Genomic DNA, 12,373 nt, shown 5'->3' on the forward strand with positions numbered 1-12,373 from the left:
TGTCTCGGGAGCGCTTGCGGAGAGCTGTGCTGTTGGTTTGACCTTCCATGGGCACACTCTGGTTCTGCTCGTTCAGTGTGTACAAGGGAGTCCCGGGTTCTGAATCTCTCCGCCTCCTCAACCACTGCTTTGCTGCTGCCATGGGCCACCTCTCTGCTGATGGGCATCCCTTCGAGCAGGTTGTCCTCAGCTTGCATCCTGCCAGGGGAGGGAGGAAGGCAGGGTTGAAACTGGTCGTCACTGGTCCCAAAGAGTATCTTAGGAGATCACACACGAGCCTACAATTTCCCGGGCTTTTCTTGTCCTATTTTACACGGACTTAGGATGTCCTGGATGGTGAGATTCCCCCCAAGCCCTCCCGCCCCCTGGCTGCTGGTTGCTCTGCTTCATCTTGAAAGCATGGGGCCGGGAGGCAGCGGGCACGGCTGAATAAAGCCAGAGTTTGAGGTGGCTTCTACATCATCCCAGGGTGTGCTAACGATGATTTTATTTTTCCAAGTCAGAAACTGGGATACCAGACCCGCCAGTGGATTTGTTGCTGTCGATTGAGGGAACCTAACTGCAGGGAAGCAGAGGCAGCAGAGGAAAAGGTTGGGGCTGAGAAGTCCAGTGTTTTCTTCCAGATCAAATACTTTTCCGAAAAGTGCCTTTATAATGCACTCTCCACTTGACTCATCTACAGACCCCGGGAGCCCCCTCCCTCGCCTTGAACTAGAGGAGGAATTGCACGGTCTAACCGCACCTGACAGATGTGGCAATTTCTCGCCGTGCACTGTGTGTGGAAGAGCCCAGAAAAGAGCCTGGGTCTGGCGTCTTGGGCTGCTCCTCCCCAACCTTCCTTGGGGGCTGCCCGCTTTTCTTACCCGTTAGAGTGCGCGATTTTTCCCATCACAAAGTAAAGCATGAAAACGCGATGTGTCCTCGCTCCTAAGTGGGGGTAGAAAAAAACACACCTGTGACAAGTACCACGTTTCGACGTATTTCATGCCAATTTCCATCCACTTGGAGGTTTTTGGTTGTTGCACAGTGATGGCCGTACCTTCTGCCACGGAACTTCGTAACCTGCTTCTTTCTTAACCCTGGGAAGTATGTTCAAAACGCCACACAGCCTTATTTCCTCTGTAATTATATCACTGAGTAGATGGATCATTGGCTTCAATCTTTTGTCTTTGGATTTGTGGGTTGTTGCGTCAAAATTTAAATAACACTCCAGTGAACATCTTTATTCGTAAAGCCCTTTTCATGTTTTAAGATGATCCGTTAAACTAGGTCTAGAAGTGGAATTTTGGGGTCTAGAGGTCTTACACCCATCTGAAGCTCTGAGAACACATGGCCAGATGGCTTTCCAGAAGGCGCCCGTGCACTTCTCCAGCAGGGACTCCCCTGCTCCCCTCACCCACAGCTAGGAGCAGTTCTGGTGGTCACAGGACTACAACCTGCTCAGATCTCACACATTAGCGATTTCTGGCCAGCAACGAGGGGAGGACAGGTTCACGGAGTAAGTCAGTTCCCACCGTGGGCAAGGTAGTTTACAGTCATTTATTCAAGTCAGACCTTAAAGAAGCACCCCCCCCCCCACACCCCCATTTCGCCCAGGAGGAAACAGGCTGACAGGAAGCAAATTGTCTAAAACTGCTGGACCCCACGGCCTCTCGTGAGGACTAGCCAGGCATCTCCCTGGGACCTGAGGACGACAGGCCTGTGTGGTCGGGCTGCACGGGCAGCAAAAGACGGTGGGCAGGGCGCTGGGCGGGGAGGGCAGACCTTTCAGGCCGGACAGAGCGTATCCAACAGTGAGGCCCTTGGGGGGGGGCGGGGCGGATTTGGAGGGATTTCAAGTGTGCCGTGGAAGACTTGTGTGATTCAGTTGTTCAGGGTGAGAGCAGGCACTCCAAAACCCCGAGATGAGGCCATGTGCCACACAGATGGAGCGTTGCTGCCCTGGGTGCCCGGCCTGCCTAGGACGGGGTTCTGCTTAGCTCAGACGGGGACAGCCGGGCTGGAGCCAGGGGCTGGCCCAAGGCTAATCTCCGTAGGCTCTTGTGTTCTCAGCCTCCAAGAAAACAGGTCCCTGAAAGGCTGGTGGCTGGTTTTGCTCCCGAGATCTGGCACCAAGGCCGTTCCCAAACAACAGCTAATCATAATAGGGCCAGGCACAGTTTCTTTCTTTCTTTCTTTTTTTTTAATGTTTATTTATTTTTGAAGGAGAGAGAGATGGTGGGGGGGGTGGGGGGAACGCAGAGAGAGAGGGAGAGACAGAACCCGAAGCAGGCTCCGGGCTCTGAGCTGTCAGCACAGAGCCCGACGCGGGGCCCGAACCCACAAACCGCAAGATCATGACCTGAGCCGAAGTCGGACGCTCAACCAACTGAGCCACCCAGGCACCCCAGGCACTGTTTCTAATGTCACATGTATTCGTTCATTTGGTCCTCATCATAGCCTGCGATTTGGTACAGGCGATGGGACCACAGGGCGGAGGACATAAATCTACCCCATGGTCAAGTGGCAGGACCTGTTCACCACTGCAGGTTCTGGCTCCAGAACCTCATTCTTAAACCACGGCCCTGAGTCACCACTGTTCGTCCATGGCTGTGGGATGCTGTATCCTCCGGAGACCTGAGAGCTTCGGCTACAGGTTCTCAGACCTCATACAGGACCTCACTTGTCTGTGAGATAGGGTAAGTCAACTCGAGAGCATGGCCACGAGGCACAATCAGGACGAGGAGGACAGTGGGCCAGGGCCTGCAGGGACGGACAGCTGGGGTCCCGTGGCAACTCTTCCTAATAGCATAGGGAAGGAGTTCGTGATCGGATTTGTAGCTGCAGCCCACAAGCCTGGGTTCCCGGCCAGGGCCTGCCCCTTGGTCAGTGCGTGATGTCACTCATGTAATTTAACCTGTGCCTCAGTTTCCCTCTGTGAGAAAGAATAATGTGTCTCGGGGCACCAGGGTGGCTCAGCGGGTTGAGCGTCTGACTCGGGCTCAGGTCATGATCTCGCGGTTGACGAGTTCGAGCCCTGCGTGGGGGTTCTGTGCTGACAGCTCAGAGCCTGGAGCCTGCTTCGGATTCTGTGTCTCCCCGTCTCTGCCCCTCCCCCACCCGTTCTCGGTCTCAAAAATAAATAAACATTTAAAAAAAGATTAGAAAGAAAGAAAGAATAATGTGTCCCTACAGCAGGGTGGTTATAGCATAACTAGATTTACTCCCTAGCAGGGGGAGAATGTAGGAACCTCCCCGGCCCCAGCACATGACAGGTCCTGCCGTCCTGTGGTCGGATGCTGGAGCCTAAATCCCCAGCCTTGTGTCCACTCATCCCCTGTCTTCTGTCCTCCAGGTTGATCCTCGGGACCCACAGTCTCATCACGTCTCACACAGAGGACGGCAGAACATGCAGGTGACGGCTTGGTCGGTTGGCGATCTCCCAACAGCTGGATCTCCGACAATGTGAAGCTTTTGTTTGGGATTCCCCTCCCCTTTTAGTTTCGCTTCATTTTTTTTTTTTTTTAATCTTCATTTTTTGTCCTTTTTTTTTTCTTTTTTCTTTTTTTCTTTTTTTTTTAATTTAAACGATTAAGACTTCAGAAGAGCAAGAAACTAATGCTGTGGAGAAACGACACGGACAAAGCATATGTGTAAATTTCATTTTTAATTTTTATAAGGGGTTAGGGAGCTATTTTGTTTTGTTCCTTTATTTTCCCTCTGTCTTCTTGGTTTTGCCCATCCCCCGGTTCTGCTTCCAACACCTCACTTCCCCAGAGCGGGGCGGGGGGTCGGTCCCACCACGGGGGCGTGAAGACAGGAGGCAGCCTGCGGGCTGTCCTTCCGTGTGCCCCACCAGACGCGGGCACTGCCGTGCTGCTCCTCGCTCGCCCTCGGGCCTTAGAAATGATCAGAGGCGAAGAACCACCTGGAAGAGGAAGACAGGGTTTGGGCAGGAGAACTCAAGAAAGTCCAAACTGCGGGTTTGTTCTCTTTCGGCTTCTGGAAACTCTGGGCCACGCCAGGACACGCAGTGGTGGGAGTTCGCGGGCGGTGGGGGCAGGCGGGGGGATGGAGGTGACTCCCCCCCCCCCCCCCCCCCCCCCCCCTCCCGGTGGTTGGGGGGCCGCCCCCCCCCCCCCCGCAAGGCCTCCCTTTCTGTTATCGGGCCTCCCCCCCTGAGGAAGCCCCCCCCCCCACCCCGCCCCAGGAAAAAACTATTGTGCCAAACCTCTACCTGGGACACGGCCGGGTCTTCCGCAGGCAGCTGTCACTCCTGTGAGGTCAGCGCCCGTCACCTCCTGCCTCCTGGATCATCCCCTTCCCACATGTGCCCGCCAAACGTCCCCGTTGTCACAGAGACTGCCTGAGTCCCTGAGATCCCGTTGTGACCATTGCCATAAGAACAGGGTGTCCTGAACTGCCTGCCACTGTCCTCTCCCCGTGAAGGGTGTGCCCCGCGTGTGGGCCTGTGGTATCACGGCCGGAGACAGGGTCAGGTGCCATCTTCCTCACCCCTAGGGACTTACTGTTAGGTCCCCACTCAGCATAAGCGTGTCTGGTGAGGAAAGAAGGGACCTGCCGAGAGCAGAGAAGGGGACGGGGTAGACCCCCTGCAGCTGTCAGGTGCCCGTTTGTGACCTGCCACCTTAAGGCTTCCCCAGTGCCACCCCGTGGACCTCACCACCAGTGTCTGCTCGGGCTGTGGTCTGTCCGGCCGTCCATGCTCTCTGGCAGTGCTCTCGCAGCTCCCTCCTCTCGGGCTTCTGAACCCTGGCAGGGGCACGGGGACTGGCCTCGTGTGGTCCCTGTCACCCAGAAGCTGCTGGAGCCACTTCAGAGGCTTTTCACCCCCTAACGGCCAAGCAGGAAAGGGTGTTGGGGGAAGGGGAAAGGAATTGTGTCACGTTTGTTTTCTGTTCTCTCTAAACCAGCATAGGATCGATAGGGGAGGTAGTTGGAGGGCATTCGGGTTGGTGTGTGACCAAGGTGGGGGTTCCCCCCCCCGACCCCAAAGCAGCCGTCCTTTGGCCCCGGGAGTTTGGGAGAGACCCACACGACACCACCCCCCAGACTGCAACCCCGCAACACATTTCCTACTGCTCCCCACCACCCCCCCCCCCCCCAGCAGGTGGTTGGCAGCTGGGAGCAGGGCTGCAGGTGCAAGCCGGGCCCTTCCCTTCCTGGTGAGACCCGTTGTGCCCACCTGCCTCCTGTCTCCTCTCGGGCGCCTTGGGGTTGGGCAGCGCAGTGTCCCTAATTACAGCACACTCCCCTTCTCTGCCCGTCGCCTGGCCCCCACTTCCCCTCGGGGAGCTGCTGTCTCTGTATGTGAACGGATGGGAAAAACAGTCCCTGAACTCGACCCCAGCCCTCCCTGCCTGTGGCCCCTGCCCTCAAGTCCCTGGTGAAGGCTCAGGCCTAACAAGGTATTTACCTTTTGCTCGACTTTTCCCCCTCTCTCCCCAGGTCCCTTCCCTCCATCTGGGCGAGGTCTTGGAGCTGCCGCGGTCCCCCTTTGTTACTTCTCTTGGCATCAGAGTAGCCCCTATAGGTCCCAGGGTGTCTGTGCCCTTGGACGAGGCAGGTGGCCTGGTAGGGATAGCCGGCTTCTGCGTGCCCTTCCCTCGCAGAACTCAGCTGATCCTTGCTTGGTGGCGGGGCCTCCTTCCCTGGCTCAGGATGGCCCGCTCCTTAGCCCCAAGTGCCTGCCTCTCCACCCCGAAGAGAGCGCCGGCTCTGCCCGCGGCCAGTGGACCAGCTTAGGGTTGGACCCGAGGAGCCCCATCCTCTTCCTCGGCCACCTTCCCCCCTCCCCCACCCGTCAGCTTCCTGCCTTTTCATCCTCTCCACCTGCGCAGCAGCTCAGGGGCACCTCATTCTCCATGCCACCGCCTTCGGAAGGCCCGTCCAAGTTCTAGGAGTTTCCAGACCTTAAAATAGCAGTCATTCTCTTCTTGGATCTGTGAAAAGGTTAGCCCGGAGGACGGAGCTTCTGGGCCTGAGCCCTGTGGGTGTTGGGCTCAGTTCCCCCCTCGGCTCAAGGACTCAGCAAGACAGATCATAGTGCCTTATCCCACTGCCCTCCCTTGACCAGACCTGCTGGCTCCGCCTGAAGCCCGCGGCATCCCTCTCCCTGTCCGTGTCCGTGTCCGTGTCGTGCCCGTCTGTCACACTCTCATTCCTGCCCACAGAGAGCCACGAAGGAAGGGTCCCCCTGCCCCCTCGCCCCATCCCACCCCGAGGGTTGCGGCCAGGCATAGGGTGTTCGGCATAGGGTGTCCTTTAGCTGAGGACAAAAGAACCACCGACTAGACTCTGGCTCTCACCCCCCCAGCAGGTCCCCTCCCTCTTACCTCTAGCCAGGAGGATGCTGCCATCTGTTTGCTCAAGACCGGCTCCGCCTGACCCGTTTCTGGGCACCGGGGACTGAGGACCGGGCCTTAGCCTCTTCTCTTCCCAGAGGCATCAGGACAGGAGGGTGGGAATTCTTTCCTCCCACCTGGACGTGGCTTGCCCCCGACGGCTGCCCTCCCGAGGAAGTGTGTTCAATGTTTACTTGAGAAATACCCTGTTTACAGCTGGAGGAGAAACGTGCCCAACGCTGGCGGAGATCTGCCTCCCGACGGGGCCTGGCCTCCTTTACGGCACTGCCAGGGGTGGTCCCAGAGCAAATGAGGGCAGAGACGGCCGGGCGCGCACCCTGACCCCGCGGTGCTAAGACTACCCACTCACCACCTTCCTCGCAGCCTTCTTGCCCCCTGGACATTCCCCGCCTCGACCATTCCCTTCCTCCAAGGTTCTCTGCTCCTTGACATATCAGCTGGCTCCTAGAAAACCAGTGTTAGGTTATTTTTTGCTTGAGTCTTTCTAAGAAAGGGTAGAGCTGGCGTGGTAGGAACGTTCTTTCTATGCTGTCGCAGTTCACCTTTTTAGAAGACGGATCTTAATAGGACGGATGTCTGGGTTTCAGCCTCAGAGTCTCTTGTGGAAACTTGGGACCGCAGGAGTTGGGCCTCTACCCCGTAAGGAGGGGACCCCCCCCAACTCTCTGCCCTCAGCTTGCCCCTTGCTGCCTGGGCTTCCGGCCCTGCCCCCGAAGTGCGCCTCTCACCTTTGATCCTGCTCGCGCCCCCCACCCCTTCCCCCCGAAACACATCCGGGGGCTCCTGGGCGATTGCTTTGCCCCAACCCCTCTCCCCTTCTATGGCCTGTCCGGTGGCCCCCAGACAGACACAGCACTGCTGGAGTCACCTAGGAACCGGCAGCCTGACCACAGCCAAGCTTGGGGCTGAGGCCGGGCCTTTGGGACGCTGGGCCGGTCTCTGCTCCTGCCTGCCGGGCTTGGTGGGCAGGGACTCGACTCCTGTCTAGAGCGATGCCCTCAGAAGGGAAAGCAGGAGGTGAGACATGAGGGTTGCCTCCACGGCCACCCGTGGAGAAGTGAATCCAGCTGCCGTTGGTTGCCCCGGGGGGGAGGGGGTCCCCACTTTCCGCGAGAGGCCACAAGAGGAAAGGAATGTTCAGGAACATTGTAAAGAAATCCTTCGTGCCCCAGGGACCTCTTTCAGCAGAGCAGGGGAGCATTTGCGGGCGATTTCACATTCATTTGGGGGTGCGGGAGGCACGAAGTAGCCCAGGCACAAAGTTAGCTTCGAATACTAGTTGATAAATCTATTTTTCTTTATTTTCTTGTTTTGCACAGAAGCTGGTAATCTAGGACCTACGTGTGAACAACTTTATATGACTATTTTTTGTACTTGGTTTACTCGGGTTGGTATGATACATTATATTTAAGTTCCTTGAACACTGTGGATCCCCCTAATGTGTATGAATGACTGAGGCTTTGTAAATTAAGGGACGTTTGTGTGAATAAAGTTATTTGATGGGGTCAAAGAAGCCATACGTGATTTGGAAACGAGTGCTTTGTGGTTTCGTTGCCACCTGTTTGGGGGAGGGAGAGGCCAGCCCATGAGGTGGCTCCCCGGGGTCGGGGTCAGGGTCAGGGTGGGTGTGGGGGGCGGGGCACAGCACCAGACAAGAAAGAAGACCCCGCCACAGGGGTTCCAGGGGATTCCAGGGCCTCAGCCAGTGTTACCAGGCACTCAAACGCCCTTCCAGCCCCCAACACTGCTGCTACAAAGTTCTGTCCTCGGGATTTCCTTTTTTTTTTAATTTTTTTTTTTTTTTTTTTTTTTTGAGAGAGCGGGAGAGAGACTGAGCGTGAGCAGGGGAGGGGCAGAGAGAGGGGGAGACAGAATCTGAAGCAGGCTTCAGGCTCTGAGTTGTCAGCACAGAGCCCGGTGTGGGGCTCGAACTCCTGAGCCGAAGTCGGACGCTGAACCGACTGAGCCACCCAGGTACTCCGGCCCTCAGGATTTTTAATGTAGAGATAAGGAGGGTCTTGCAGGAGAGAAAGGGGACGGGGGACTGTCCTTGAGAAGCTCTGGGGGGGGTGGGGGGGAGGTGTGCTGATGGAGGAGCACAGAACACCTCTGTGAGCTGAGGGGGTACCACACGCGTCCAGAGAGCAGAGGGCTCTCTCCGAGCTAGGCCGCACTGGTTGGCCATAGAGCCGCTCTCCCTTTGCCTGGCCAACAGCAGCCAGTTAATTCCACGGGACTGGCGTTAATTAAAAGCCAGGTGCTGGGGCGCCTGGGTGGCTCAGTCGGTTAAGCGTCCGACTTCAGCCCGGGTCACGATCTCTCAGTCCGTGAGTTCGAGCCCCGCGTCGGGCTCTGCGCTGATGGCTCAGAGCCTGGAGCCTGCTTCCGATTCTGTGTCTCCCTCTCTCTCTGCCCCTCCCCCGTTCATGCTCTGTCTCTCTCTGTCTCAAAAATAAATAAACGTTAAAAAAATAAAATAAAATAAAAATAAAAAAAATAAAAGCCAGGTGCTTCGGGGCGCCTGGGTGGCTCAGTCGGTTGAGCGTCCGACTTCCGCCCAGGTCATGATCTCGAGGTTCGCGAGTTCGAGCCCCGCGTCGGGCTCTGGGCTGACAGCTCAGCACCTGGAACCCGCTTCCGATTCTGTGTCTCCCTCGCTCTCTGCCCCTCCCCCTACTCACACTCTCTCAAAAGTAAATAAACATTTTAAAAAAAAAAAAGAAAAGCAGGTGCTTCGGTCGCCACCACCGACCTGCATGGTAGATTCGGGGTGTGTGCCCCTCTGCTGACGAGGACACTGAGGCCCAGAATAATCCAGACTGCTGGCTGAGTGCCTGGCGCACCGGGGAAGAAGGGAACTAATGCCACTTGGCGGGCAGGAGCGGGTGATTCCGTCTCGCCGCACAAGTGAGGTCCGCAAGCAATATGGAGGTGATGATCGCTACCTCCAGGGCACCCGAGACTAAATAGGAACCTCGCACTGGGCCCGGCACTTGGGCTCCCAGCAAATGCTTCTATAGTTCCCTCTTCCCAGGGAGACAGGTTTGGGATTTTCCCGGAGTCTGCCGACTGATAAGGTACCACGAGGCCTCCGGAAAGCTTATCAATCCGTACGGGCCGGTGGTGGTGTTCGTGGACGGAGGGACCTTGTTGACCCAGGAATACTAAAAGTGCCGGGGGCTGAGTCAGGCTTCTGGAATGTGTGCTAGAGGAACAGATAAGTCAGGCTTCCTGCCTGATCTGAGAGTGGGCACGCCGCATTCCAGGCCCAGGCTTTGGTGTCTGAGAGGCTGCGGGGGGGACAGAGCTTCCTGCAAAGGATCCTTCCGTGCTTAGCCTGCAAGCTTCGGAGAAGGACGACCCGCAAGTTCTCTCTAATAACTTGGTCGAGATAATTCACCCTTCTGAAGTGCGCGAGCCCGTGGCTTCTCATATATCCAGAGCGCAACTTTCGCACCGGCCGATTCCGGAACGTTGTTATCACCTCAGGAAAGACATCACACCCGTTAGCAATCACTTCTCATGCCCCGTCCCAAACACGCACCCCCAGCCCTGGGCAACCGCTGATCTACCTTTCGTCGGTGAATTTGCCTATTCTGGACATTCCGTGTGAGTGGAATCAGACACCCGGTGGCCTTTCGTGCCTGGCTCCTGTCACTTCCCAGTGTTTGCAGGGCCCGTCCGTGTCCTAGCGTGCGACCGGGCTTCGTCCCGGCTTACTGTGGAATCGTGTTCTATGGTCGGGGAAACGTCGCGTTCTAGAATGTACCCCTTCGTCCTCGGCCATCGGATTGCTTCCGCCCGGGGGCTCTTAAGAATACTGCTGCCGTGAACGTTCGTGGACAAGGCTTTGTGCAGACCCAAGGTTTTAACTCCCCTGGGCACATGCGTATCTCGCAGAACTGGTGGGGCCTGTGGAGCCTGTGCAATTGTTGAGGAACTGCCAAACTGTTTTCCAAAGAGGCTGTGCTATCTTACGTTCCCGCCAAGGACGCACAAGGGTTCTGCTCTCCCCATACCCTGGCCCCCACTCGTAACCCTCCTTTTTTTATTGTGCTTCTCCTAGCGTGGTAAAGACGTCTACGCCCTTGTGCGATTTGTTGATGGCAGACAAGGGGAGAAGAGCAAATAGGTAGTTCGGTCCCGACCCAGCGAATACGAGGTGCCTAGCAGAGTTCAAAGAACGCAGGCTGACTCTATTTACTGGCTCCCTTGACCTTGAGGCAGATGACCTTTCTGCAGAGGAGTAACTATCCCCTGCATAGGGTAGTTGGCAAGACTAAAGTTTTGTCCAGCAAGCTACATGGTGGGCACTCCTCAGGGCGCCTCCTTGGCCCTGTGTCCCCAGCACCGGGGCTAACTAGGGCAGGGCTCACAAACGAAGAGGCTCCCGGGGCTCCCAGTGTGTCTGCGTCACTGGCCACACGAGCAGAGAGAAGCGTGTCCCCCCCGGCTCCCCCGCGGGGCCTCACTGACCTTCCCCTCCAGACCTGAACCTGATGGGCCCTGCCGGCAAGGCGCTCCGGGGCCAGAGGAAGCAGGGCGCAGAGAAGCTGGACGGGGAAAGAGGGGAGCTCCGGGGGCCGTGGAGCCAGGCCACGGAGACCCACTGAAGGCGGGAGGCCACGCTCGTCCGACCTGCCCGGCCTGGGCCCTGAGCCTGCGAGGCCCGGACAAACCCACCGCAGCGGCACGGCACCCTCGCCCTTCACTGGTCTTTCCGCTTGAAGGGTTGCAGCACCTCCCTGGCTTGGGAGGTCCCTGCACCACGTCCCACCCAGAGGAGCCCAAGGAGGGTCTATGGCATTTGAGACGGAGCCCTCAACCCAGCCCCCAACATCACAGATTTCCTTTTAAAGCATCAAAACGGGCCAACGCGCAAAACTCTCTGTAGTCCTCCCTTGCCCGTGGAGTATTGCCCAGACCTTCTCCTTGGCCTATATAAGGCGCTTCTCCACCTCCTCCCCTTACTCCTCAGACCTGCTTGCTGCCCAGCACCTCCCACCCCCAGGCTCTACCCTCTGGTGGGCTGGGCGTGATTGCTGTCCTTTAAGCGCACGCACACACACACACACACACACATATGGGACGTTTCCACCTCAGGGCCTTTGCACCTGCTGTCCCCTCTGCCTGCAGCACATTATTACCTCCTCGCTTCATATCGGTCTCTGCTCACACACCTGAGAGACCTTCCCTGGCCTCCTTATTTAAAGAAACACCTCACCACTGTCACCATCTCTTTAACATGCTCTCTGTTTCTGGGTAGCCCTGTCACCAGGAGGAAGCTTTCGTATAGCATGCATATATACATCACCCATGCAAGTGTGTGTGTATATGTAAATAATCTCTCCTTAAACAGTGCCTGACACGGCCCATGGTAGGCCTTCAATACATATTTAGTAGGTAGATGGATGAGATCAGATTGCATCGGTACGAACACAGCCCCAGGGGAAGGAACCTGCTTGGGCGCCTACAGGGTGGGGGCGAGCGTCTGTGAGCGGGGCCGACGGTGGGCAGCATGGCCTATAACCGATGGAGCCAGTTCAGGGATGTGTCCCTGCGTCAGATCCGTAAAGGTGAACGAGAGGCTATGCATGCAGCGTGTCGGTGACGGGGCAAGAACCGGGCCCAGAATTTCTGCTCCATCTCCAGCTGGTCCCTTGGCCACAGCTCTGGGTGTGTGGGAGGGAAGTGCCCTGTTAGGGACACGGACGTCACTCCCCGTCTGACCTATGTTCGTGAATCTTGAAGCAGCAAAGTACGAAACCCAACTGGAACAGCAATCAAGAAACCCGGATCCAGACCCAGCAAGGTCTCCTGCCGGCTGTGTGGGGTGTGGCAAATTCTCCTCTCCGGGGCCGAATTGTACGGTAGATGCTAGGAATCAGACAGAAGGGTCTGGATCACTGCTTTAACACGTACAGGCTCGTGACCTTGGCGTGTTACTCTCTGAGCCTGTTCTTACCTATAAGATGGCAGCGATACCTGTACCCACTTCATAGGTGTTT

General features: G+C 56.9%; 1 protein-coding gene across 2 annotated transcripts in view; it reads left to right on the forward strand.

The window, feature by feature from the left end:
* The window catches only part of STK35 (serine/threonine kinase 35), a 40,252-nt gene extending 36,154 nt beyond the window's left edge, over window positions 1–4,098 (forward strand). The window contains exons 3-4 of one of the 2 annotated variants that reach the window (XR_007462116.1): window positions 3,335–3,444; window positions 3,576–4,097. The gene's annotated coding sequence lies outside the window, so the exon portion shown is untranslated. Of the gene's footprint in view, window positions 1–3,334 lie in introns of both variants that reach the window. The other variant, XM_049651043.1, reaches the window with a different exon arrangement.
* The last annotated feature ends 8,275 nt before the right edge of the window (window positions 4,099–12,373 follow it).

The sequence above is a fragment of the Panthera uncia genome, assembly GCF_023721935.1.
Source record: "Panthera uncia isolate 11264 chromosome A3 unlocalized genomic scaffold, Puncia_PCG_1.0 HiC_scaffold_11, whole genome shotgun sequence".
Lineage (NCBI taxonomy): Eukaryota > Metazoa > Chordata > Mammalia > Carnivora > Felidae > Panthera > Panthera uncia.